Source organism: Kogia breviceps, chromosome 19, assembly GCF_026419965.1.
Source record: "Kogia breviceps isolate mKogBre1 chromosome 19, mKogBre1 haplotype 1, whole genome shotgun sequence".
NCBI classification, from domain to species: Eukaryota; Metazoa; Chordata; class Mammalia; order Artiodactyla; family Physeteridae; genus Kogia; species Kogia breviceps.
In genome coordinates this window covers 26,357,669-26,385,441 of record NC_081328.1, presented here as the reverse complement: position 1 = coordinate 26,385,441, position 27,773 = coordinate 26,357,669, and the positions used below count along the sequence as shown (strand labels likewise).

Sequence of the window (27,773 nt, the reverse complement as noted above, 5' to 3'; positions counted from 1 at the left end):
CCTCTGAAACTACGTCAGAATGGTAAAATTCCCCCCAAACAGCAACTGGCATTTGTTCAAGCATCCTCCTTCTTCTTTGGGGATAGTGAAATGGGAGATGACTCAGTAATGACCAGCTCCAGAGCAGCAATATTCTCAACTGGGAAAAGCCAACTTAGGACTCAAGTGCCTCAGAGGTCCACTGGGCATCTGGATTTTCTCATCACTTGGACACATTCTCTTTTACTCTTTGAAATGAGTACAGATTTCTCTACTGAGGATCCCCTCATCAAAATCCATCAATCACAGGAAATCCCAGCTCTCCTAAAAGACGGTCTTCAGGGAAAGAAGATTCCCACTCTGTTTTCACAAGTCTGTTTCAAAGGGAAAGTGTCGTCGTCAGCCCCTGACCTTGAGTGGCTCGTGCAAAGAATAAGATCAAGAGAGGCCATTGTGTTCCTAGGGAACTCCAGGGCAGAGAGTACCCAGTGCTGTTTTTTGAGTTGTTTCTTTCCAGGGTATGGACAGCTCCAAGAAGATACATTATCAACAGCCCCCTGGAACTGGTTTGAGCCTTAAGCCCGACCACAAGACTGGAGCTTACTCTGACAAAACAGTGTCCAAAAATTACCTTTGCTTCATTTCAATGCTAAAATCTCCTCCCCAGGTGGACCTTAGGCCCCATTAACATAACATGCAATGCATGAAAGAAGCATGTTTCCAAATTGTGCACACGCGAGATCATGCCTGCCTGCATATGTAATGACAAAACTTTCCTGCTTGGATATTCATCCCCTGCTCTAATAAAAGAACTAACCTTTCCTTGCTGGGGAGCCATGGCTTTGGGAAACGAATCACCATGACCTCCTTATTTGCTGCAAATAAAAACTTCACTTCGTGTGACAATTTTTCTTGGTGCTGTCTCTGATTAAAAACTCACCAAGAAGCTAGCCCCTTTGGAATTGGCAACAAAAGCAGTAAGAGTCAGTGTCTTCTCCTTGCTGACCAATTTTTATCATTCAGTGGCTCTTTTTCCCATATCTAAGAAATGGACATTCTGGCATTCTTACATGCTTGAGACCTGAAAATCAGCGCTTCCCCAAATCTGTTTCCTCTGAGGAAGCAATTGATTACATGGACCATTGGAATGATCCTGATGTTTTATAATACAATCACAGGGTTCTTCATTACGAGACGAGCAGTCCCCAAAGTGAACAAATACTACTACAGAGTAAGGGATCTTTATCTCTCTTATGGAGTGCCTACTTTGCATTGAACTTGATAGTTTATATATACCATCTCACGTCTTGCAGCTCTCCTATAGGTTAAGTACAGGTGTCCCAAATGTGAAGCTGAAAAAAGAGACTCAGAGAGGATAAGGACTTTGCCCAAATTCACACAGCTGATGAGTGATGGAGCTCACATTTGCCCCTAAGTCTACTTAAATGTATATAAACTCCGGTCTGTCTTTTAGACAGACCTTTAACTTTTACCCACCAAATGATATTACCCCCTTGTTGATTTCAACAATATTGAACATGTCTGAGGGTGTAGAGTCCTTCTGTGACACTGCTTTATAATGCCCATATGGCTTCACTTGGAGACATCCTGGAAGCTGTAAGTTCTTAAATAATGTCTCTTCAACTTGGCTAGACTCACAGTGCCAGTAGAAGACAGATGATCCACGGCTGTGCATGGTATCATTGCAAGCTAACGTGTTACTCTGTAGTCTTGGGTTGCCAACCCCTGGAGTGTTTTGATGCGATCAGTTGTCAGTTGCAGGTCTGTTGTTTCTCTCAGCAGAAGCCCAGCCAGCGGAAGATGACAGCCCCAAAGCCCTGCCTGTGTTAGGGGAGCTATCGAACTTGGATAATGACATAAACGAGTCGGTGTTCATCTGGGGAATCTCAGACAAAGCAGCCCAGAGGAAAACCATCTCTGTCGATGAAGGTTTGTTTCACTTGCAACAGGAAAATCAGCAGCAGCCGCAACCAGAGCCGGTGCTCAGGCTGGGGAGAGGGAAAGGGAAGCTGAAGCTGCCACATGTGAGTAGCATTTTACGATTTCTCTGCAGCTGGAGAGGAATGCTGGGGAGGGGGCTTGGCTGTGAGGTGGGCGTGCATGTGTGGGTTGGGGCTTTCTGGGTGGCTGAGGGTAGGGGAGATGGTTTACACAGTTAACAAGTACATTGAGGGTCTGCCAAAGGAAGTGCAAGAGCGGGCTCACACGCACTTGCATTTTCTCCGCGGATCATAATATATGTAAGCAGTAGGGGGGGGGAATTTTTTCTTTTTGTTTTCTTTTTTTTCTTCCTCTTCTCCATCCTCGAGAGTGGGTTACATAGCAGAATGCACGGCCCGAGAGAGGCTTCCTGAGCAGAACTGTTTTCTTTCCGAAGAGATTTTCTTTTTCAAGTTTCTTTTGCAGGTGTGGTGTGTAGATCTCTATTCCTTTGCCATTGAGCTGCCCTTCAGCAGGGCATTTGCATCCTGCTAACCACAAAGGGGCCAGGGTGACTTTTGTGCCGCTGGTTCTCAGCTCGAGTTGTCTGTAGTAAAGAGCACCAAAGCTAACACAGTTTAACCTCTCAGTTGTCACTGTTAAAAGAGTTCAGTGAGCACAGCACAGGCACAGGCAACAAGGGGTGCCTTTCATGCACCCGCTCAGCAGGTCTCTCAGGGTTGGCAGCAACAATCTTGAACTTTGGGAAAGTTTTTTGGTTTGTTTTTTGGACCAAGCTCTGGAATTTACTGTGGAACATTGGATAGGCTGAAGCTGAAAAGGGGCAGGGGAGAATATTGTTGCTCTAAAGCACTTGTGCAGCCAGCAGCAGGTGGTTGTAACATGGGGAGCTGGTTAGTGTCCTTGGGTTATTGTTACTGATGCTATAAGTAATGTGCTGAGTAAAAGTACACCTGGTCATGAACTTGCTGTACTCTGGTTATCAGAAGACACAGGTGCTTGCGTGTTGTTTGCTTTCTCATCCTTGCTTCCTTCCTTCTCTCTTTAGAAGATTTGACGTGGCTGAGCATGTCCTGCTGAGTGTTTACCTACTTGAGCATCTGCAGTAAATACATACAAGTGCATCCTCTCCAAGAGGAGGGGAGAAGGGACAGAAGGAGGGAGCCAGGGAGGGACCTATTGTTGCTCATCCTAAGGGCAGGCTTTGAGCAGCCGTGCATGACGACGAAGGTAGAAGAGTCGGAGACACTTCACGCTGGGACTTAGCCAGAAGGAGAGCGGTCAGCCAATGCTTGGGTGCAGAGCTGAATGCTCTTGTGCTGGAGGGTCAGGGCACAGCTCCTGAGTTGCTGTGGGGCGTGCGTGATACACGAACCAAGGGATGAGCTTCACGGGGAATCCTCTCACCCAGGCAGTGCTTTCTGACCTTTCTCATACCTTGGCACTCCAGGGAAACAGACAAGGTGGCTCAAAGCTGGGGATGAGTGGCTAGGTGGCTCAAGTGACCATCCCAGTGGAAAGCGTTCAATAGTTGGGACATCACACTATCTGGAACCTGCCCATGGCACAGAGGTATGCCTTGGCATCCAGGTTGGGGGGATCTAATTTAAACAACCCAGGGAAAAGCAAAGAAATGAGGCGAGATGAGTAACCTGATGTCTATGCTTTGCTATTATTTATTTTTCCCATCACTAGTAACAATGCATTGAGGAAACATTACAAAGTGTCTTTTTTTTTTTTAAAGATTTTTTTCCTGATCTCAACTTTTTATCACCTCTGGTTCTTCTCTGTTCTCTCAGTCTTTGTCCAAGCATGCCTTTTTGACACAAATGTAACTACAGTCTGGATATATTCATTTACTCATCTTCTTTCCCAGTATTATTCTATAAACACTTTCCCATCTTCCAGTACAGTTTCACATAAATGATTAATTGTGGCTGGATTAAATGGATTAATCCCTCAAGTGGGTATGCTACAATCTGTTTAGCAATTGTTGACTATTTAAATTGCTTGCAATTTTCCCGTAATTGTAATGCCACTCTGAATATGTTCTGTGCATAAAGCAGTTTTGCTTCTCTTTCTTTAAAAAAAACAATTGGATGGATTTTGAATTCAAAAAAAGGATGAATTCTCAACAGTGATATCAGAGAGGTAAAAAATATGGACATTTTAGTGGCTTTTCCTGCTTATTACCAAACTGTTCCCTGAAACATATTTCTGTTGCCCCAAACCATCCGTAATATGGTCTAGGTAAATATCAATTGATCTAGAGCCTTACGCACATTAGATTTCCTCTCTCTCTCTCTCTTTCTCTCTCTAAATGAGGAACTATAAAAATGTGCTCATCACATTTTTTCAATTTGCTTTTGAGTCCTAGTAAGCCAGGCACTAGGCACCGTGATCCTCCCTAGGACAAGCCTACAGCTTCTCAGGTCCCTTTACTTTGTCAGTGACTCCCATGAGGCATCCAGGTGTAGCAGCCTCCCCTTTCCATCTCTGTAGGGGTGAAGAAGGGAGGGGCAGAAGCTCTCCATCCTGTACCAGAGCGCCTGAGAAAGATGAGCAGGGGTCACGGCTTGGGGGGTGGGAGGAGCCAGCCCAGAATTCTCTCCAAGCCCTGGAGCTCAAGTCCAGCAGGCTCTCCGGCCCTTCTGTCTTCCTCTCCAGCCCTAACAGAGCCAGCATAGAGGCTAACTCCTGCCTTGGACAGGGTTTTTGAGACAGAGGCCTCACAGAGAAGGGGGAATGGGGTCCTTGGGAAGACGAGAAGTGGCTAAGCTTACTGGGGAAAAAAAAGAATATGTTTTAAGGTCTCCACTGCTAAGGGTACTTCTCCGGAATGCATGTGCTTTCACAATGGGAGTCAGACAGGGCTGAATGCCAACTCTGATCAAATAAGAGTGGTTGATTGCTCCTTTCTCAGTGCCTACCTCCCTTAAGGATAATTTTATCAACAATTTATTTTTTCTTTTATGTGGCCCATGTATCTGGTCAATTTGGAGATTAATCAGTGCTGTTCCGACCTCCTGTGCAGCTCCCCATAAATCACTTCAGTGCTAATCTCTTTTGTTCATTTAGTAATTATTTGTGCAAAATCCAGGAGTGTCCAGTGGGAGCCACACAGAAACTCAGCATATATTTGCCCACCCTGACCTACACAAGTAGAAACTGACAGTGTCTTGGGAGTGGGATTTTCCTGCCCATAGATAAGTGGGTTTGATAAATGTGGGGGTGTTTTAGGAGCTCTATTGGCTCAGTGGGCAAGGGCTTAAAAGAGACAGAGCTGCTTCACAAAATTGGTGGGCCACTGGTGCGTCTGAATTGGAGGTGATGGGGCAGTGGCCTGAGAAGGAAGGGAAGCCTTGCTGCTTCGGATGCTGGACAGACAGGGAGAAATGGTGTGCTCATGGTCTGCTGGAGAGAATAAAGCTTTGGTCTGCTAAGGATAGGACAAGAGGCTTTTAAACTGTGGCGCATGTATTTAGGAAAGACATTAGTAAGGACTTCCCATATGATAACACTCCTCATTCTTTATTGTATTATTGGTTGACAGTCTAGCTTCCCTGCAGGATTATACTCTGGGAGAGCAAGTATGGTGTGTGCTTTATTAGCTGCTGCAACCCCACTTCTCTAAAGTTTGCCGTGTGCCAGGACATGTTTTAAGGGCACATCTACATTATTGTGTTTAATCCTCACAACAATCCTACGCAGTGTTTACTATTATTAGTCCCATTTTACAGATTTGAAAACTGAGAGACAAGGAGGTTATGCTGGAGGGCGTGTGGGGTCAGGAGTTCAGAAGGAGGAGGCATTGAGGAGGGGAAAGAGTCTCAGGCCCCTTAAAGTGTCAAGACCACAACCTCAGCCCAAGAAAGCAAGCTCCAGAGTCTGAGTTCTTAATCCCTGAGCCATCAACCCTTTTAACATTGGCTGAAGGAATGATTGAAAGTCTAAGAGAATGTTAAAAACATGACTGTACAGCTAAAATGTACTGTAGCGGTAATAGCAATGATGATGGTGATTTTTATAACCAAGCCACTGTTTAATATGCACCAGTTCCTTTGTACCAAAATTTCGTATGTGCATTTTGAATTAATTCTCACAACAGCCTTATAAGATGACCACCATCCTTATCTATATTTCACCATGAAGAAACTCAGGCTCTGAGATGTTATACAACTTGTCCAACGTCACAGAGCAAGTGAGTCTCTCTCTGACATCTGTTATCTATGACCACACCTCACTGGTGTACCAACAGTTAGCACTGGATCAAGGGCCAGAGTAGTCATAAGCAAGGTTCCCCTGGGACAGTGGAGGTGAGCTCCATGGCCTCTTTTGATCTCTTTGGACTTAGGGTCCTGGGAAGGCTTTTATTATTATTTTGTGTGTGTGTGTGTGTGTATGGTACGCGGGCCTCTCACTGTTGTGGCCTCTCCCGTTGCGGAGCACAGGCTCCGGACGCGCAGGCTCAGCGGCCACGGCTCACGGACCCAGCCGCTCCGCGGCATGTGGGATCTTCCCGGACCGGGACACGAACCCACGTCCCCTGCATCGGCAGGCGGATTCTCAACCACTGCGCCACCAGGGAAGCCCTGGGAAGGCTTTTAGAACCACCTCCCATGATGCTACACAAAAACCTTCGGTCTCAGCCCATGCCTGATACTGCCTCAAAGGCAAGTTCCTAAAGGAAGAATTCTCTGAAAAAATATCACCAAGAGGCAAGTCACTGGTGCACTTGTCAGGAAAAGACAAGAATCCCAGCTGAGAACCCACCTTTGTTCAATGCTCTAGACCTGTGCTGTCCAATATGGTAGCCGTTAGCTACATGTGGCTATTGAGCACTTGAACTGTGGCTGGTTCAAGCGGAAGTGTGCCATCAGTGTAAAAATATGCATCAGATCTCAATGGCTTAGTATTAAAAAATGGAGACTATCAATAAATTTGTATCGATTACATATTGAAATGATAATGTTTGACATATAATGGATTAAATAAAATATATTCTTAACATTAATTTTACCTGTTTTAAAAGGTAAAAACCTTTAAAAAAAAGTTGTGGTAAAATATACACAACATAAAATTGAACATGTTAACCATTTTTCAGAGTACAGTTCCGTAACCAATCTCCAGAACTCTTTGATCTTGCAAACTTGGTGCTCTATACCCATTAAACAACTCCTCATTCTCCCTTCCTGCAGCCCCTGGCAACCACTCTTCTACTTTCCGTCTCCATGAATTTGACTACTCCAGGTACCTCATGTAAGTGGACTCACACAGTACTTGTCCTTTTGCGACTGGCTAATTTCACTTAGCATAATGCCCTCAAGGTTCACCCATGTTCTTGACTATGTCAGAACGCCCTTCCTTTTTAAGGCTGAATAATATGCCATTGTATGTATGCACCACATTTTGTCTATACGTTTAACTGTCAAAGGACACAAGGTTTGCTTTCACCTCCTTTTACTTTCCCTCGGTGTGGCTTCTACAAGCCTTTAAAATTGCATATGTGTCTTGTATTTGTGGTTTATGTTACATTTCTATTGGACAACGCTGCTCTGAATTTTCCTCTCTTCCTCAATGCCTCCTCCTTCTCCCTCCTTCGCCAGATGTTAGTTTGGCCTCTCTCTTCCCCCTTCCCTGAGACCTGAGCCAAGAATATTAGCTCTGATTAAACACTCCCTTTTATAAGGATCTGTGAAAGACTGTCACGTTAGGCAAAGTTTTCTGTAATTGAATGAAACTGTGACATAGGTCAAGGTAGCTTTTTCCATAATACATAAGTAGAAGGCCCAATAAATTGGGACTGAGAAGGAAAAGCTTTTGAAGTGATTTGATGTTTTAAAAAGTCAACAGCTTTCCTGAGCTCACAGTCTGAGAGTGAATTTTATTAACCACCAAGCAAAGAAGAGTACAAAATCAATGAAGCATAAATTCACAGCACAGATCTACGCCAGCCTCTCACTCCTGAAATACAGATTTTGTAGAAAGACCTGGGTATCTGGAGATTCAAGGCATTGGAATCTTTTGAATTTCCCATTACTTATAGGATATAACTCAAAAGCCTTAGGCCTTTCAACTTTCCAATTTCCTTTCCCACCACTCCCCACAGGCCCCTCTATAAGAAGATAAGTATTACTTTTTAGTCTCCAAATGTACAGTGCAAGCCCAGGCCTCCCAGCCTTGACAATGTTCTTACTTTAACCTGGGAGACCCCACCCCATGCATATACACCTGGTGAAATCTTACTCGTTCTTCAGGACAAAGTTCAAAGGTCACCATCTCTGTGAAGCATTCCTTGACTCCAGTGCCCATTAGGTTCTCAACAGGAAACACTCCAATTGGCACACTCCAATGATTGGTTAAAGGATGTCGCATGATGGCACTCTTTACAAAGGTGTGCAAGGTTAAGGGTAGCCAAATGAGATGGTGAAGCAGCCCAAGGCTAGTGACCACTAGAATCAGGAAAGAAAAAACAGTTCCCAGAACTTGCCCAGATTTGTAAGAGGGAGCTCCAGACAGAAGCCGTGGCCTGTCCTAGGACACCTGCAGTAAGACAGGAGGGGATCTCTCTCCTCCACCCTCGGGTGTCTTCCCATCAACTGAACCCATCTAGAAGTGGGAAGGCACAAGTGCGCAGAGGATACCGCTCATAGACAAAGCCTCCAAGAGCACAGGGCAGGTGGAAATGTGGAGTGTGCCTCTAGAAGGATTAACAGAGATGCTCTAGCACAAGCCCTTAGCCCATCTCCAGAAACACCCCCTCTCTTCCCAAGACTCCTAAGAGGAACTGTTTGTACCACACGATAATGCTTGTCATATTGTATTCGTACTGTTGAATTCACTGTCTTTTCCCCAGCTACTCAGGAGACCATGAGCTCTTTGAAGGTCAGACTCATTCCTCCCATTCATATATATATTTCTGACACCTAGCAAAGTACTTGGGAGTAAATAGGTATTATATAAATATGGAGTGAATTAATGTGGTCCTTTATCACATTTTTTTCCCTAAGTCCCCCACTGGAATCTGGATGATCTACAGTGAGTCTAGATTGGGAATTTCTCAATGCATTGGATACATAGGATTAATACCCTCCTTTGAGTCCCAGCTAGGGTGCTAAAATGATTTGAATAAATGATACTCAGTGCCTCATTATGCTGTAATTGGTAGCGCAGTAAATTGTGAGGAATTGAGGAACTTGAACATAAGTGGCAGGAATCAGCAGTAAGTTAGATCGACTAAGAAAATAAGTGTTTGTGTAGGTGCCCAGGAGAAATGTACTATATATATATATAGTAAATATATATACTTATATATGTATGTATAATGTCATGTGCCTTTTATTCATGGCCTCTTTAATTGGAGTTTTCGTATAAATTACATATTTTGGAGAAAAGAACTAGAGGATTTAATGCTTTGAACCTAAAGCAACTCTGATGAGAGTTGAGTGCATGGTGAGAAATACTGACCAGGGCAATGGAAGGCAGAGGCTAAGTGGAGACTGGACACTGAACGGAACTCTTGAGGCTCAGGTTGACACGGCCATGGTTATTCCAGGAATAAGGTTCTACCAGGCCGACTGGATTCCTAACCAAGCCAATGAGTGAAGACACATCTCTGAAGTATGTTAATGGATCTCAGGTTTGCTCACTCTACTGGGTTTAATTTTTAACCTGGAGCTTGTATTATTTTCCTAGGACTGCCATAACAGAGTACCACAAACTGGGTGGCTTCAGACAAGAGAAATGTATTCTCTCACAGTTCTGCTGGCCAGAATCTTGAAATGAAGGTGTCAGCAGGGCAGTCCTCCCTCTAGGGGACATTGCTTCATTGCTTCTTCCAGCTTCTGTCTCCTTGGCTTGGGATATAAGTCCAATCTCTGCCGCTGCCTCCGTCTTCACATGGCCTTTTCCCCTCTGTGTCTGTGCCTTAAATCTCCCTTTTCTTTCTCTAATAAGGACACCATTTATTGGATTTAGGGCCCAGCCTAAATCCACAATAATCTCATCTGGAGATCCTTAATTATTGCTGCAAAGATCTTGTTTCCAAATAAGGTCACACTCACAAATAGTGGGGGTTTAGAAATGTACATCCCTGTTGAGGACCACCATCCAACCCATCACAGAGGTTACATTAGTTCTGGTTAGTCGGCCTCCTCTCCAAAGCCAAGCCCTTCCCTCTAGTCCACGTTTTCTCATCTTCTTGAATCTAAGATCTTGTCCCCATCCATTATTTCCATTTTCTCTTTTGCATCTTTAATGTTTTTGCCTTGCTCCTTCCCTTCAGGGTAAAAACATGCTTAGTTCTTCCTAACCATAAACAAAACACCTTCTCACTGCCTGATTGTACCTTCAAAATTTAAATCCTTTTCCAATACCACCACACCTCACAAAATCTCCCCTCCCCACCACCACTCCAAGGAAGGACCCCCTCCCCCTTTACTTCTCAGACATTTCTGGGCTTTTGCTCTCATCAAAAAAGAAGCACCTTTCTGAAGTAACCAGGAAAGTTCAGGTTGCCCAACCTTATAAATACAGGTTCTCTTTGGTCCTTTTGACCCTCTCTGCAACATCTAATTATCTTGGCTATCTCTTCCTGCTTGGAGTTTCTCTCTTACCTCAAGGTGTCAAGTTAGGGCTTGCAGGGAAAAATCTCCCTCAACTATATCCTTCCCAGCTGCTAATGGATTATTAGCCTGAACTTAACATTTGTTGTGTTCCTTCCCTCTATGCCACATGGGTGGACTTTTCTTTAAAAATCTACTTAAAGAAAAATAACATTTCTGACACCTGTCAAGTATTCAAAAGGTGGCTTTGTTACTGAATCAAACTTGGGTCTGCTTGCCCTCACGCAGTAAAGCCAAACTACTGACACCAAGTTGTGGTAAAGGAAAGTATGACATTTACAGCAGGCCCCCAAACAAGGAGAAGGGGCAGCTCAAGCTCAAAAGATCTGAACTCCCCTATTGCTTTCAGGGAAGGGGTTTTAAAGGCAGTGTGAGGGAGGGGGCTTCAGAGTGTGATCGACTCGTGCACAATTCTCAGATTGCTTGGCATCAAGGTGAGGTTTCAAGCATCATCGACCTTCTGGTTTCAACCAGTCTAGGGTCTATGTGCTGTGGTCAGAAGTTTTCCTCTGGTGAGGGTCTGCTTCCTGTAAAAACAACTTAGGAATATGTGTCAGGCCTTTATCTGTATCTTTCAGGGAACTGAGAGTTTGGTGATTCTGCGATGTATCAGACTTATAGTCTAAATGGTTACCAGTTCCCCAGCCCAACAGCTATTCTTTGTTTCTACATCTTCAGGTTTCCTCATCATTAACTCTTGAGCCAGCCTTTTGAGACTCAGGGGAAGCCTGGGAGACTAAAGCAAAAGCCTTTTACTTCAAAGGACAGGGACACAGGGGCTTGTATACAGGTTCAGCTTCTTATTTTTAAATAAAAATACTTATTACAACAAAAATAACGTTCCCATCCCTGACGTAGTATTACATCTGTTCAACAGGTTTGAGCCATCTAGTCTTACCTAGTTATCACCTGGCCTTGGAAAGGCATCCAAGATAAGGGCACAGTCCAGTGCTCTGCTGTTTCATAAGACACGGATTCAGACTCTGACCACAGTGACTCCCACCACCTTCTTTCCATGGCAGGGCTTTATAGGTTCTGCTGATGAAGGGGCCTGCAATGCACAGTGGCTCCTGGCCATTCACTAATTGGTCAGTCTTTGGGTGTGTTACTGTGGCCCTTCCCAGTGCTAACAAGAGAAGAGGAATTTGTGAATTCAGCTGTTGTTTAGACTCCAGCCAGCAGCAAAATCTGTGATCCACGGATGCTCCCCTACAATCTTGGTTTTAGTTGTTTTCTTAGAAAAGCATCCATTTCACCAAGTTATTCAAGGCCATTGGAATAAATCTGTATACGGTATTCTTCTATAAAATTGCAACTCCTTCTGTATTGGTAGTTATGTCTCTTCTCATTCCTAATATTACTCTTTTGTGTTTTCTCTATCTTTCTTTTTATATTTTAATTTATCTTTTCAACAGACCGCTTTGAGTTTTACTGATTAATTTTAGTTATCTATTTCATTGATTTAGTTTTATTAAACTTTTATTAATATAGAGTATACGTACAAGAAGGTGCTCATAGTACAGCTCAGTGTATTTTCACAAAGTAAACACATTTGTGTAATCACTAGATCAAGAAATAAAATGGTACCAGCACAGCAGCCCAGAAGCCTCCTGGGAGCCCTTCCAGTCAACTGCCCCCCAAGAGTAGCATTATCCTCCCTTTGAACAGCATAAATTCATTTTGCCTGTCAGTTCTTCTACTTCTTATACAATCTACTCGTATAAAATATACGTATTCTTTTGTGTCTGGTTTTACTTACTATTATGGACAGTTTCTCATCTGTAACCTACTTTGAGTGTTATCAAGATTGGAGACAATGAGTGTCAGTTACCTGCACAGGGGCTGGCTATAGCAGATATGTAAGTGAGTTATTATCATGAAAAGGGGACATTATCTGCAGATGGGTGATGTGGGAACAAGGAGGGGAGGGGAGGAGTGTGTGCAGTGGACACAGCCAAGCTAATTTATCCTGACTAGTTCCCAAACATGGTCAAGATCATGATAGGAAGACCCATGTAGGAAAGCAGCCTTTTGGTATTTCCTTTCCAACTGCCTGATGACACGGTAAGTATCAGGTTTCATTATTTTCCAACAGTTCATTATAAACATTTTCAAACCCATTGAAACACTGAATTTACAGCAGACACCCATGTACCCACCACCTGGTTTCTATGATTAACATTTTGCTCTTCATACTTGATCACACATTTATGTCTGTCCATTCATCAATCCATTTTTATTTTTTATGCATTTCAGAGGAAGTTGCTTTAGTAGTAGGGTTTAAAAAAAATTAGGTGAAATTCACATAACATAAAATTAGCCATTTGAAACTGAGTAATTCAGTGTTATTTAGTACTTTTATGTTGTATATCACATCTATCTAGTTCCAAAACCTTTCTGTCACTCCAGAATAAAGCCCCTTATCAACTAAGCCATTACTCTTCATTCCTTCTTCCTCCCAGCTCCTGGTGACCTCCAATCTATCTGTTTCTATATTTACCTATTCTAGATATTTAATGTAAACAGACTCATACAATATGTGACCTTTTGTATCTGGTTTCTTTCACTTAGCATAATGTTTATAAAATTCATCCACGATTTAGCACATTCCTTTCTATGGTTGAATGATATTCCATTGTGTGAGTACACCAGACTTTGTATACCCATTCATCCATTGATGGACATTTGGATGGTTTTCACCTTTTGGCTATTGTGTATCTGAGAATTTGTGTACAAAGATATGGTTAAGTACTTGCTTTCAATTTTGGGAAAATATATGTACGAATAGAATTGCTGGGTCATATGGTAATTCTATGTTTAACTTTTTGTGGAACCGCCAAACTATCTTTCTGGTATGATAGTAAGTTTTTAAGCCCCAGGGAATCTCTTGCTCAGGATGGGCATACTTGTCCTAAGATTAGATGGCATACCTCCATGGCCAGCTATTAGCACTAATTTAGCCCCAGTTCGATTAGCCTCCTTTCTGGATAAAATATACAGGGATTTTATGGCACATGAGAAGAGATGCTGCTTAAGCAGCCTACAATTTCCTCTTGTCTCCTATAGGGTGTGTCAATTCAACTGTCAGTGGAGGGACAGGGTGTATAGTCTCTTGGGACATAGACTACTCAATTAATGATTCCTGTTGTGTAATCCGTGAGTCTCCATTCCAGGAAACTGCCACATGGAGCAAGACCCCTCTGATACCACAGCAAGCAGCACCAGGTCCCCTTATGATTTCCTGGGTTATGCTAGGAGTTAAGCACAACAGATTTGGGTTGGAGAGAGAGGAATTTGCCAAAGAGACGCATGGGAGTGGCAATCTTGGAATAGACGCTGACAGCTGGCGTGAGATTTCAGACGGCTGCCCTGCTCTGTGAGCCTGAGAAAACAGGAGACATTCCAACTATTGTATGATATCATCTGTGTCTTAGTAGCATTTGTTTTTAAACTATGGACTTAATTGCTGTTACATTGGCTCCTATATCTTTTTTCCCCAAAAGTTGAATCTTTGAAATTCCCATGAAAGCACATTCAGTTGCCCTCTCTGTTCCAACTTGATGACAGAATCATCCCTAATAATGAAAACAAATCTGCTATTGGCAAAGCAGTCCCAGGTGTTGCTTTTGGGGAGTCAGGAAGGGGAAGCAAACAGTCTCAGAGTGGCCCAGAGATTGCAACAGATTAACAAAGGCTGTTTGCAAACAGGCCAATAATCCACCACTTTGCACATGATGTTATCATGTGCAAATCCCATTCACAAAAACCTGGTGGAGTCAGCAGAGAGGGTGCTGGTGGATCTTGAGCTTCAGGTAAAGAACTCCAGATCAAAAAGGATATGTAACTTATTCAAGGCCATAGAGCTAGCAAGGAACAGGTTTAGAGCACAAACCCTGTGCTGTTTCCAGTAGGAGAAAAAGAGAATGATCGTCCAAGGTGTTGGGGAAATAAAACTTTGGAGTCACCTAGAACATGGTGTGGGCTGCTAGAACGGTGACTCGGTCACTGACCAGCCATGTAACCACTAGCTCACTCAGCCCCTGATCTTCATTTTCTTCACTTTCAGTGGAGCTGGTGCTAGCTATAAGATTAACGTGACGATAGAATGAAATAGTATACATGAAGTACTTTACATGCTAGCAATTGCAGGTGCTCAAAAAATTGCAGCTTTCCTGCCCCAACCAGATCATGCTAGCAGATTCTAGAAAATCTGTTCCCACGACTTCTTCAACCCTTGCTCTTTATCTCCTAAGTGTCGTAAACTGCACATGCCCTGACCCTAAGCAAACTTCATCAGAGATATTAGCCTTAACATAAAAACAATGGGGGTGCTTTGAGATGAGGAGACACTTTGCAGTCAGAAGGTAGGGACAATAAATGTTCATTATTTAATTAGGATAAACTTTCATTTATATGTCCAGCTGTCAGGAAGCAAGACCTGATCAGAGGCCCATTAGTCACAAGGCTGGCTTGGCAAAGGGTCGCTTAGTTAAGGGAGTGAATTTAACATGAAAGGGAAGAGGAGGCCGGAACACTGGGGCTTGGTACATTGTGCTTTAGTGAGTCTTTTGGTCCTAGTTCTTCGAGCTTTCTTTAACAGGGGTTAACTCAGATGCTGAAGGCTGACTGTATCAAGCGTCCATGGCAGTCATGAGCAAGTGGTAGCATTTCATCCCCTTGTCAAATTTCCAAATTGGGCAAACTTGAGAACAAGACTGAGAGGCAGAAATGTCTTGTCAAATTTCACGGAAATTGCTGGTCCCCAAAGACAGAAATAAACATTTCAGACCATTATAGGGCAGAACAGGGTTGACTGTCCTATGTCTGCTGCAGAATTTGGAACTTGCCAGACTTTGGAAAGGTCATTCAGTGTGGACCTTTGTACGCTTGTGTTCCAATAGTACTCATTCTTTAATATGGAATTCTCATTTGCGACAATTGTAATATTAGTGGTAATATTTATATCATTATGTTCTAAAACCAGACAGTGTGAGACACAAATTAATCAGCGTTTGCTCAACACCCACAGGCCGCCAGGTGCTGCTGCTACAATGGGGAGAGGTATTGCAGAAGTGGATGAAGAGATAAATGAGTTATTTTTCACATTTTGTGAGCACATTTGCATTATACAAGCACTCTGCACATTTGCATAATCTGCTAGTTGAATGAATAAATTGACGGTGCATTGTAGAATTGCCTTCATGACGTGGTGAGGATATAATTATTGTTATTGTTATAACTGATCTCATTTGCTGAGTACCGACTGGACTGAGGGGGGGTGAGGGGGTGGGTACCACATGAGGACAGCAGAGGGCAGTAGTTAAGAGCACCAACTGCGAAGCCACATTGCTGCGTTGGGCTCCCGACTCTGCTGCTTTCTAGCTGTGTAGGCTTCAAAAGCAGGTTGATTTCTTTGTGCTTCAGTTTCTGCATCTGTAGAATCGGAATGGTAACAGTGATACCTGCTTTGTAGGATTGTTATAAAAACTAAACGAAGACTAACTTTTGTAATGTGATCGGAACAGTATTTGGCACAATGTAATCATCATCATCATCATCATAATCCCCCACCCACCCACACACACTGGGGCAAAGTGCCCATTTTTTAAAGGAGGAAGCTGATTCCTGACACCTCAGGGGTAGAGTAGCCTTGAGATTCAGGTTGTTCTTGCTCCAAGTACATTCTCCTCCCACGAAGCCTGGGACATCCTCTCACAGAATGGAGTGTGCTGACCCTGGCATGCCCGCTGTCATGATGAGGCAGAGCTCTCTTGTGCCTCCCTCTCCAGAAACGAACATTTCACGAGCATGTACACATCCCACCTTTGCTGGAGCCAGGGGTCACCATTTCCAAAAGAATTCTCTGCCTAGATGTGCGAGGGCTTTAAGAAGCTCAAAGAGATTCCTACCGCACTTATAAGCACTTCTTCAGTTCTCACTCTGTCTAAAATAGAAATGTAATCTCAGAGATGCTTTCATCCAAGAGATCAATCTCCCCAGGCTCCACTCCACACTCATGGTGGAGACAGCATGGTCCTGAGGGCCTGTGGTATGTTGAAGATACTAGAGTTGGGGCTAGGCTGGAGGTGATGAGAGTTTTAAATTGGCCTCACGAAAAACAGGACAGTCATTGTGGTGAGGAGAAATCACAGTCGGACTTCCCTGGTGGGGCAGTGGTTAAGTATCCGCTTGCAATGCAGGGGACACGGGTTCGAGCCCTGGTCCAGGAAGATCCCACAGGCTGCAGAGTAACTAAGCCCATGTGCCACAACTACTGAGCCTGTGCTCTAGAGCCCACATGCCAAAACTACTGAAGCCCGTGCACCTAGAGCCACAACAAGAGAAGCCACCACAATGAGAAGGCTGTGCACCCCAACAAAGAGTAGCCCCCGCTCGCCACAACTAGAGAAAGCCCGCGCAGCAATGAAGACCAAATGCAGCCATAAATAAATAAATAAATTGATTTTTTTAAAAAGAAAGAAATCACAGTCAAAGAGGGAACCAGAGATCAAGGTAAAGAAGCGGTAGAAGGTGCCCGTTCTGAAGAACAAGAAAGTAAAATCGCAAGACAGGTCAACTCTGGAGCTGAGATAAATGGGCACTGGAGAGTGAAGCCTGAAGCAGGGTGGGGTGGGGAGCTCTAGACAGTCTGAACCTACTGTTGTGAAGTGGTCCATCCTGCTGCGTTGGTGCCTGGATGTTTGCTTGTTTGAGAGGGGCTCTGCAGGGCTCGAGTCAAATAGGAGTCCCTTGATTTATCAAAGGAATCTCTAGAGTTTGAGTCCGGTGAGATTTAATCTGATGTTGAAGATTCTGTTCAGTCTTATAACAGTGAGGATACCTTAGGAGATGTCTGAGTCAGTGGGGCATATTAAAGTCATATCCATACTCAAGTATGCCAATGCGATAATTTGATGGGAGAAGCAAGGAGAAGAGAAATACTAAAGTCCTGTTGAGCAAACATCATCAGTAGCATTTCTCTTCAGTTTGTCACCAACCTATCATTACACAAATGAGAATTTCCTTACTCCCAAGGGAGAGACTTGATTTCTGAGGTACCTCTAGGGCTATGAGGTCAATGGAGACAAATGATCTTTGGCTAAAATTCTGCTTTCTTGTGGTATTACTTTGTTTCCAAACACGGAAGGAAAACACTGGTCCGGAGTAACCAGGAAAGGAGACTCACCCACCCAGACCAAGTTATACCAACGTCTTTATTATTTGACAGAAGTAGATCATATTGGAGGGAGGTTAAGCTTTGTCTTGTGCTGGCCTTAGTCCTGAAACGGGAAGATGGTCCTACTTCTCTTAGAACATGGCATCTGCCCTTTATTGGGCAACCTTGGCTTTTTCCATTTTACCCATCAAAAGTAATAGTAATTCTTGAATCAGCCTCTTCAGTGTTTTCCCCTTGAAAGGATAAAAGGATAAAGAGCCTGGGTTTGCAGGGCTGAGAGGTCCTTCATGAACAGGCAAAACGTGCCCAATCATCACAGGGGAAACTTGTGAACCTGACAAAAACCTGTCTTCCAAATCTCTCAAATCCTTCCTCAGAACCAGCCCTACCCTTGTCTTTGTTCTAGATCAGTCATGTATCTGTATATGGTTTTGGTACTCTTTGGACTGGCTTCCTGGCTCCTTTATTTCTGTATTTGGCTTACTTTATTCACTTTCTTGAAAACTGTTTCTGCCTCTTCTCTAGCAATTCACTGGCAACCTTGGCAACTAACTTGAATGCTGCTCTCCCTCTCTGCTTATGCCTCTTCCCCACTCCTAGGGTTCTGGATCATAAATGGACTGGTAATGATAGATGTGCTTTCTCTTCCAACTTGGAGTGTTGACTACATGTGGCAACCTCCTGAAGGTGTTTCCTGAGATACCTCCCCCAGATCCCAGGGGGTATAGGCTGTGACTCATCCACTAGATGCATGCCAGGAACTTTGCAAACACTGTGCTAAATACATCATATTAAGTCTCCCAACAACCCTCAAGAGGTAATTATTGTTAATTCTATTTAATGGAGAAATTTTGGATTGTGTTCTAACCACTGTGTTGTTATGATGTAGAGATTCTGTATTCCGTTATATTCCTCTAAAGAGTTTTGATATATTTTATAGCGGGCAGTAATTTGCTTAGACTCAAATTGCACAAGACTCTGTCTTGCCTGTTGTAAGTGGCAGCTAAAATCTCAGTTCAACTCTTTTTTCCTTTAGCTGGGTGGTTTGCAGTCTGCTTCACACATGTATAGTTCAAGGGTCAGCTACAGATTTGGGCAGAGTTAATGAACAGAATCTGGGGCTCCCCTACTCTGGCATTCTCCTTTCTAGGCTTCCCTCTTCACTTTCCAAAGTCTGTGGCCACCTTGGCTGCTGTCTCCAATTCCCCAGACCAGAAAGATGGCAAGTGTTCTCTTATTCCTTCAGCTGGCCTGTGTCACACTGTGACTATGGCCTACCCTAGAGTTGCAACAAAATGGGGATCTCACCCTCTGTTGATCTCTTCTTCCAAGTTTCGACTCCTTTCTAAAATCTGCCTGCTTTTGTTGTCTCTTCAGAGACTTTAGGTATATTTTGCCCTTTGAATATTTTGCCCTAAGTTTATAGCTGTTGTTCACGGAGACTGGTCTGCTGGGCACTTACTCCATCACACTGAAAATAGAACTCCAGAAAAGATTCAAAAGATACTATCAATGACTACTACCTTTATCTTTATTCTCATGATTAGTCTTCTCTTGCTGAGTCACAGAATCACAGATATCCTGGGCAGGCATTGTGAAGCAGACAGAAAAAAGGAACCAAGATAGACCTCTGGAATATAGCATTAGTACCCCTCTGCAAGGTTTGCAAAGCAGTGGTTCTTTCCAGAACTGCGTGGACGCATCACCCTTTCTGAGTCACCATGTATATGTGGGGAGAAGGAGGCAGGGTCATTTTCTTGAGTAAAGCACAGTTGATGAGGTGTTAATTCTTCTCCACCCACATCTCCCTCAGAGGACACATAGCAAACAGCTCTCACTCTGGAGACAGGAGGCTTGCCAAAGTGCATCACACCAGCAGGACGTGACTGGACTGTGTTTTGGAGTGACTGAAGAGGCAGCAGCACAACGTCCAAGTTCTTTGCGGCTCTTAGCGGGTCACAGAAGAGAGCCAGCTCTCTCTTACAACCCCGCCCAATGGAGCTTGGAGTTTATCTGTGGGACAAGAGCCACAAGGTATGTTTCCCACAAGGAGTATGACTGTGCTCCTGGCACAGTGACTGCTGCCAGGGAGGCCCTCCACGTCAGAGGACAGCAGAAATTGATGCTCCTGGCAGCCAGACACTCCTCGGGTGCCTCCACAACCCAGAAACCACTCACCATCCACTGCACCAGTTTAAAAATGTGAACACTTTATCTCAGCCTCCCCACTGTCCTGACCCCAACAGCACACATGGCAACACAGCCATTATCACTAGTGCCAGGACCAAACCGGGATGACACTGGCAGCAGGAGACTGCAGAGACATGCTTACAAGCCAGATGATGGTCCAAGGGGCTGTCATTCATGGAGGCTGACCTCTGCCCCAATAATTCCCCTAAGCTGTGCATAGTCAAAAGAAGCAAAAAGGAATGGAGTCAGAAAGAGGAGGAAGGGAGAGGTCTAAGTGAAAAATGTTATGAGGATGAGAATGTAGACTAGACATTGTCTAAGATTTAATAAGCAGGACTGAGTTAAAAACAGAAAAACAGAAATGACACCAAAAGAAGCTGCCTGCTTTAGGCAGATGGAGAGTTCAGGGCCTATAAATGAACTTGCCGTTCTAAGGATAAAGTGGGTTTTACGTCTGAGCTTGACTTTACACCTCTTCCACACACAGAACCCCAAATCTAGGTGCTGTAAAGAAGACTGGCAGATTTGACATGGAAATTCAACCTCTGTGAATTGAGAGGCACCCTCCAAAGGTGAAAAGATGAGTGAAAGAGTAGTAGAATCTGTTTACAATATATGCATTCAAAAATAGGTCAACAAAGATGACCCAGAGGAGGGAGACAATTAGGCAAGTCACAAATGCAGACACATGAATGGCTAAGAAACATTAAGAAAAAAGCTTTGTTTCTCAAGGATTGATTGAAATGAAAATTAAAACAAGGAAATATCTTTTTTCACCTATTAGACGAACAAAAGTGTAACTGATTTTTAACATCCAGTGTTGGTGTGAGATTGGTGGTGGTTGGGGGAGAAGACACTCATCTCATGATGCTGAGGTCCAAGTTAGAATTATGTAGTCTTTTCAGGGGCAATTAATAGTACCTGTTAGAAGTGAAGTGTGCTTGCCCTTTGAAAAACATTCCACTTTCATGAACCTGTCTTATAGACATTCTTCCAAGGGCATAAGGATAAACATACAGAGATATTCCCTGCTACATGACTTGTAATTGCAAGAAATCAGAGACAACCTAAATGCCCAACAGTAGGGAAGCTGTTAAAGAAATTATGGAAAATCCACTCCATTCTGTATCTAGGATTCAATATTCAAGGATACTATTCAGCTACTAAAGAGAATGAAGTACTTCCCTATGAATAACAGAGAAGCTTGTCCAAGACAATTGTTGAGTGGCAAAAGCAAGGAGTTGAATTTTCTATGTGTCAGAACTTTTCCCATTTCATCTCCTATAAATATATGGCTCTATGATTGGTACTGGTGTCACCACCCCCCCTCCCATTTTAACCAAGGAGGCAATCAAGGCCGAGAGAGACTAAGTAAATTTCCAAGGTTGGCTTCAGAATTCATGTTCTTAACTATTCTATTAGTGTGTGTGTGTGTGTGTGTGTGTGTGTGTGTGTGTGTGTTTCACGTGTTCATAGAGACATGGAAAGTGTGTGGGTTTGGGAAAGACAATAATACAGTGTATTTCTGTAGGGTGCCACCCAATTCTCTCTTGAAAGCAAACAAGGCTAACGCTCAAAGTGTTAGGAACTGGTGGCTCATAGCTCACTCCCTCCCCAGGAACTGCCCTCTGCTGACGGGAGCTGCCTCCTCCAAGTTCACACCCGCTTCTTCAGGGGTTGAGGGATGGCTCACATCCAGTGTATGGTGGAAGGGGTGGCATACAAAGACCCCTTGCCTCCCTTTAGGACAATTCTGACAGTCCATCCCAGCTCCCAAGTTCCCCCTATGAATCAACTCCAGCCTTTTTGGAAACCACATCACCGTTCAACTTCTCCCTCTACCCAGTCCCATTTCTTTCACTCCTCTGTGGCTCTGGTGACCAAGGGCACTTCTCAGTAACCACTTTGCAGGCTAATCTCCACCTCAGAGTCTATTCCTCAGGGAGCTGGAAGGTGGAGAGTAGAGGGGAGAGGTGAGAAAATGACTTCCATTTAATAAATATTTCTATTTTGTGTGAATTTTGTCCAGTGAGCATGCAGTATGTATATTAATTTCCAAAAAGCCAATGTAAAGCATAAAAACATAAAATTAAAAAGCATTGCTGTAATTCTATAGCCAAGAAAATTGAGACCCTAGAATCTGACTGGAAATTTGTGTCCAGGAAATAAAATAGCAGGCCTTTTATTAATTTTTCAGGGTTCTCATCTGAAAAATAAAATGCCTTTCCACTGTTCCCAGATTTTCTCGCCTGATGCAACAACAACAACAAAAATTTCCTCTTGCTCTTCCAAATTTTGTCTGGAAGGTTTGATATTTTTGAGTCGCCATGAGCTCTGTTGTCAGAGGGTGAAGGAAGCCTGCTGATGTCTCAAATCCCTGCCACAGAGAATAGGAGGCACTGAACCTTGTCAGAGTTCCACATTTATTGTATAAAAGCAAAACAAAAGAGCTATGCATTTAGGTCATCAAGAGAGAGATAAAGATTTGCTGATACAACAGAGATTGATGTACTGGTTAGAACAGCAGCCTAGGGGCTTACATGGTGGCGCCCTGGTTAAGAATCTGCCTGCCAATGCAGGGGAAACAGGTTTGAGCCCCGGTCTGGGAAGATCTCACATGCCGCGGAGCAATTAAGCCCGTGTGCCAGAACTACTGAGCCTGAGCTCTAGAGCCCTCGAGCCACAACTATTGAAGCCCGCGTGCCTAGAGTCCGTGCTCCACAACAAGAGAAGCCAGCGCACCACAACGAAGAGTAGCCCCCGCTCCCTGCAACTAGAGAAAGCCCGCAAGGACCAAAAGAACCCCCAATGCAGCCAAAAATAAAATAAATAAATTGAAAATAAAAAGAACACAAGCCCCATAATTTTCAGGTCTCTGTTTTACATGTAAAATCAGTGCCCAGTTTGTCCTTTCATTCTCTGTGTATTCATTCATTCGTCTCATCAAAAGTTTATTAAATGTTTACTACATGCTACCCCTTATGCTCTCGGGGGGTGTATTGGCTTAATCATGGTCCGATGAAACAGCATAGTGACTTACTGATTGGTGAATTACTCTCCGGATGTTAGAAGGTACTGTTCATGAACTTGGTTCAGAGGAGGACAGCCTGCCATTGTACCTCGCACAGAGAGCTCTCTAGGGTTTAGATGAATTTGAGAGGATGTGAATCATTCTAGTCTATAGAAAAAGGTACTGGAGAATTTTCTTTCCTGGGTGATTGATGAGATTCCATATTATACCATGGGAAACAGAAGGAGGAGATTTTCTGTCAATTTTAGATATCAGTGCATTGTTATGACTGCTGATGATGGAGGAGCACTTGGCCCCTGAAGAATATTTGAGTGAGTGATGAGATTATGAGCTGGTGATCACACACACAAATGGGAATTTCAGGAAAGCAAAGTAGTCACTTAAGGACCAAAGAAATGAATTAAGTAAATGAATGAAACTCAACTGTGCCTAGAAAAACGCTTTACATTCTGTAGGAACTCAATAAACGTCACTAAAAGAAAATGGAGAAACTCAAGCATATGTACTGGGTAACTTTCTACCTCTCCGTCTTTCCTCCAACATATTTTGAGCACCTACTCTGTGTCAGATGCTAGACCAGGCACTGAAGGCTTTGCACAGGTTAAGTCAAACCAATCTTTACAATTCCAAGCAGAACCAGGGTCCACACTCCCTCCTACTCTTCTGCGTAACCAGACCTCTAAAAGGTGCTTCTGTGTCCAGGGAGTGGGAAAGGGGTGAAACAATAAGAGCTCGAAGTCATTTCATATGTCGTTTTTTAACTTAAACATAACTGCTTCTTGAAAATATTCTTTTGATGGAGAATTGCTCTCGGAACAACAGAATCATGACGTCAGTGCTGTGATGATTGACTATTTTTAGATTCCCAGATTCTGACTTTAAGCAGAGTATGAAAGTGGACCTGTCCAGGAGCAAGAAGAACAGGCAGCCAGCAAGCAGGGGCCGCTGGCATTATGGACACTAAGAGCAGCGGGCTGCTAGGGGAAAACCCAAGCTGACATTCAAGATCAGCTGCATTAGAGACTAGGTAGGACCTTAGCTGGTGGAAATAACTTTGGAAAGTTCACACATGGTTAGGTCTGAGCATCACTTGCCTATTCTTTTTTTTTTAACATCTTTATTGGAGCATAATTGCTTTACAATGGTGTGTTAGTTGCTGCCGTATAACAAAGTGAATCAGCTATACGTATACATATATCCCCATATCTCTTCCCTCTTGCGTCTCCCTCCCACCCTCCCTATCCCACCCCTCTAGGTGGTCACAAAGCACTGAGCTGATCTCCCTGGGCTATGCGGCTGCTTCCCACTAGCTATCTATTTTACATTTGGTAGTGTGTATGTGTCCATGCCACTCTCTCACTTCATCCCAGCTTACCCTTCCCCCTCTCCGTATCCTCAAGTCCATTCTCTACGTCTGCGTCTTTATTCCTGTCCTGCCCCTGGGTTCTTCAGAACCGAGACCTTCATACAGAGTGAAGTAAGTCAGAAAGAGAAAAACAAATACCGTATATTAACACCTGCCTATTCTTGAGTAGTCCTCCAACAGCAGTGGAAATGGCATATTTAGGTGAAACCTTGCTGATTTGACACCACTGGACAAAAAGATGATTCAAATTCAAATGTCCCCAGGCAGGTACCATGGAGGAGAGAAGCAGCCAGGTGACACCAATGGCAAACTGGAGAGCCTGCGCTCCAAGGAAGGGATCATCAGATACTAATTTCAAGTCTATTATAACCTTGTGGGAATTCAGGCCCTGAGGTGTCATAACTTGCAAAGTTTCAAGAGAAGCAGGAAATCTTGACCTTTATTGAAATCTCTGAATATATATTTTTTGAAATTAGCACTATTCAGAGACATATACTGGTTAGGCTTCACCAATGGGGGGCACCAGCTGATAAATGGTCCTCATAGACAATGATGTAAAGGGAAACAAAGAAGATGAATAGAATGTGCAGCAGGTGCTGTCATGGCAACCAAATAGGGGTCCAGATGATGCTGAGGCAGTGTAACTTCCTTCCTTCTTTCCTTTTCTTCTGCTTTTTGTTTGGCATTTAGAGCAAAATCAAGAGAGGTATTGTGAGAACAAAGATCTTCTCTTACTTGTAAAACATGTTTGGTTTTTCTTTCACACTGCTCTCCTGGCCTTTCAGCAACTCTGAGGGGTCAGGAGAGACCCTCCTTGTTCCAAGGTGACTTTGCTTCCCAACTTCTGGGTGAGCTGTGTATCCATCCATATCAAGCAGTGCTCCAGAACTTTTTCCTCTGGGCAAGGGCCTTATTCTTCCTGAAATGTTATCATTGTGCATTTGGGGAATTTGTAGGCAAAGGTGGAGAAATAAAACATGATCCTGTCACCAACCTTCTTTAGTTCTCATAAAATATACCACCTGTTATCCTTTGTCTTCTCCTTTTATTTTCTGGATCTTCATTTTACTTTCTGAGGCTTCTTTTCCAGGCCTGGTGACAGAAAGCCAGTTGTAAGATGAAGTGGAAATAGCTTGACCTGGGAGTCTGGAGGCCTAGGCCAGTTCTGATACAAGCTAACTGAATGGCTTTGGACAAGCCTCTCTGAACTTGAGTTATCGTCTCTTGTAATGCAGCAACGATGAGACAAGAGATCACCATGTTTTCAGGAACCTCAGACTGAGGGACAGAAGGCCTAGTTCAAGCTCTGACATGACCTACATGTGTGATTTTAGCTAGACCACTGCCCACATCTCAGTTTCCTGATTGGCAAGATAAAGGTGTTGATGTGTTCATCCATTCAACAAATGTTTGTTGAGCTCCTAACAAATGCCAGGCTGTTTAGGGCTTAGACTAATATTTCACGGTCAGCTATTTCACAGTTATATCTTAGCCTTCGTTGGTGTAGTAGTTTGAATGTTGACCTGTTGAACAACAGGCTTCAACTCCTGTAACCTCACAAGGCTAATAATATCTTTAGCAGCTCTGCTTAATCTGTCTAGAGGAGGGAAAAGGAGGCAGATGATTGATGGTGGGGTCACTCCTGGCAGCTCCTAGCACAGCTTACAGAGAGTGGCCACCACCGTGGCTGTGGCTCTCTTTAGAATGGAGGGTGCTTAGCATAATTTGACTTCATCTTTGGACCCTCACCACCAGTCTGAGGAGAAAAAATATTCCACTTGACATCTAGAGAAGTTTGTATTTGTATATGTATATGTGGACGGGGGAGATGAAAAGAAAAGAAAGATTTTGTTTTTGAGAAAAATAGGGAAATACTCTTCACTCTACTGGAACTCGTTTGTATCAATTCAGCAGTATATTGTGAACACCCTTCCATCTTTGCACGTATAGATCTATACCCACCTTTTTGATGTCTGCCTAATACTCCACCATATGGCATCCCCGATATGTTTATCCATCCCCTGAGTAATGGACACTTAGACTGCCTGTCAATTTTCACTGCCATCAATAATGCTGCAAGAAATACATTTGTACACGTATCCTTGCACTTGATTATAATTATTTTCCTGGAAGAAATTTCTAAAAGTAGAATTGCAGGGCTTCCCTGGTGGCGCAGTGGTTGAGAATCTGCCTGCTAATGCAGGGGACACAGGTTCAAGCCCTGGTCTGGGAGGATTCCACATGCCGCGGAGCAACTGGGCCCATGAGCCACAACTACTGAGTCTGTGCGTCTGGAGCCTGTGCTCCGCAACAAGAGAGGCCGCGATAGTGAGAGGCCCGTGCACACCGTGATGAAGAGTGGCCCCTGCTTGCCACAACTAGAGAAAGCCCTCGCACAGAAACGAAGACCCAACACAGCAAAAATAAATTAATTAACTAATAAACTCCTACCCCCAACACCTTCTAAAAAAAAAAAAATAGTAGAATTGCATATCAGGGCATGCACACTTTTAAAAAAATTTAAAGTAGAATTGCATATCAGGGCATACACACTTTTTAAAAACTTTTGATAGTTCTAAAGTGGGCGTGTTAATTAACATTCCCATTAACAATGAATTAAAGTGTTTTTTTTCTTTCACCAGTAGTGAGTAGTATAAATCATTTTAAACTTTGCTAGAAAGAGCACGGAAAGTGGTGTTATCTTTTTTCTTGCCCCTAATATAATTCAATTCAATTCCATAGATGTATTTTGAGTAGCTGCCAGGTAAAAGACACAATGATGGGAAGAAGACCCATGTCTGCCTGTATCCCCAGGAAGATGAAGACACTGAAGGGAGGCTCTAGGGTGTAAGGGCAGCACTGTCGTTGGGAGCAGAGACTGGGACTCCAACTGTGGCTTTGCTATTAACCATCCAGGGTACCTCCAGCAGCACCTCCCTGAGTCTCTGTTTCTTCACCCACTATGTGTATGATAATACAGTTGTGCTTGGCACCTACTGGCTGCTACATGTCATCTGCTACCACTACTGCAAGAGAGACTTTGCTAAGTATAAACAAAATAAAATGGAAAAATCAGAATGAAAGGTTTCACTCTGGTTGTTGAAGGGGGAGGATATCTGGGAAAGACTCATGGGTTTGAGTTGAACTTGCTTCTTGGTAAGATGGGGCTGCCAGGGAGGGTTATTGTGGGAAAAGGTGTGAGGAGGCGAAAGCTGGGCATGCTGGGAGTGGGAGGGGGTACAGGAGGCAATTTGGAGTCACTGTAGCTGAGAATGCAGTGGAGTGAAGTGGGAACACAGTGTAGGGTGTGGCCAGAATGTGGAGGGCTGGATACCAGGTGAGGGTAAGTAGTGTAGTTTCCAACCTATTTGCAATAGAGAGAAACTGAACATTTTGGAGGAGGAGAAAAACACAGGTAGAGAGCAGTGTTTCACCTGAAAGGTA

General features: G+C 43.6%; 1 protein-coding gene across 1 annotated transcript in view; it reads left to right on the top strand.

The window, feature by feature from the left end:
* Positions 1-1,960: 1,960 nt before the first annotated feature.
* ANKFN1 (ankyrin repeat and fibronectin type III domain containing 1) overlaps positions 1,961-27,773 on the top strand; it is a 442,590-nt gene continuing 416,777 nt past the window's right edge. Inside the window, exon 1 of the mRNA XM_059048917.2 lies at positions 1,961-2,024. The gene's annotated coding sequence lies outside the window, so the exon portion shown is untranslated. The remainder of the gene's footprint in view (positions 2,025-27,773) is intronic.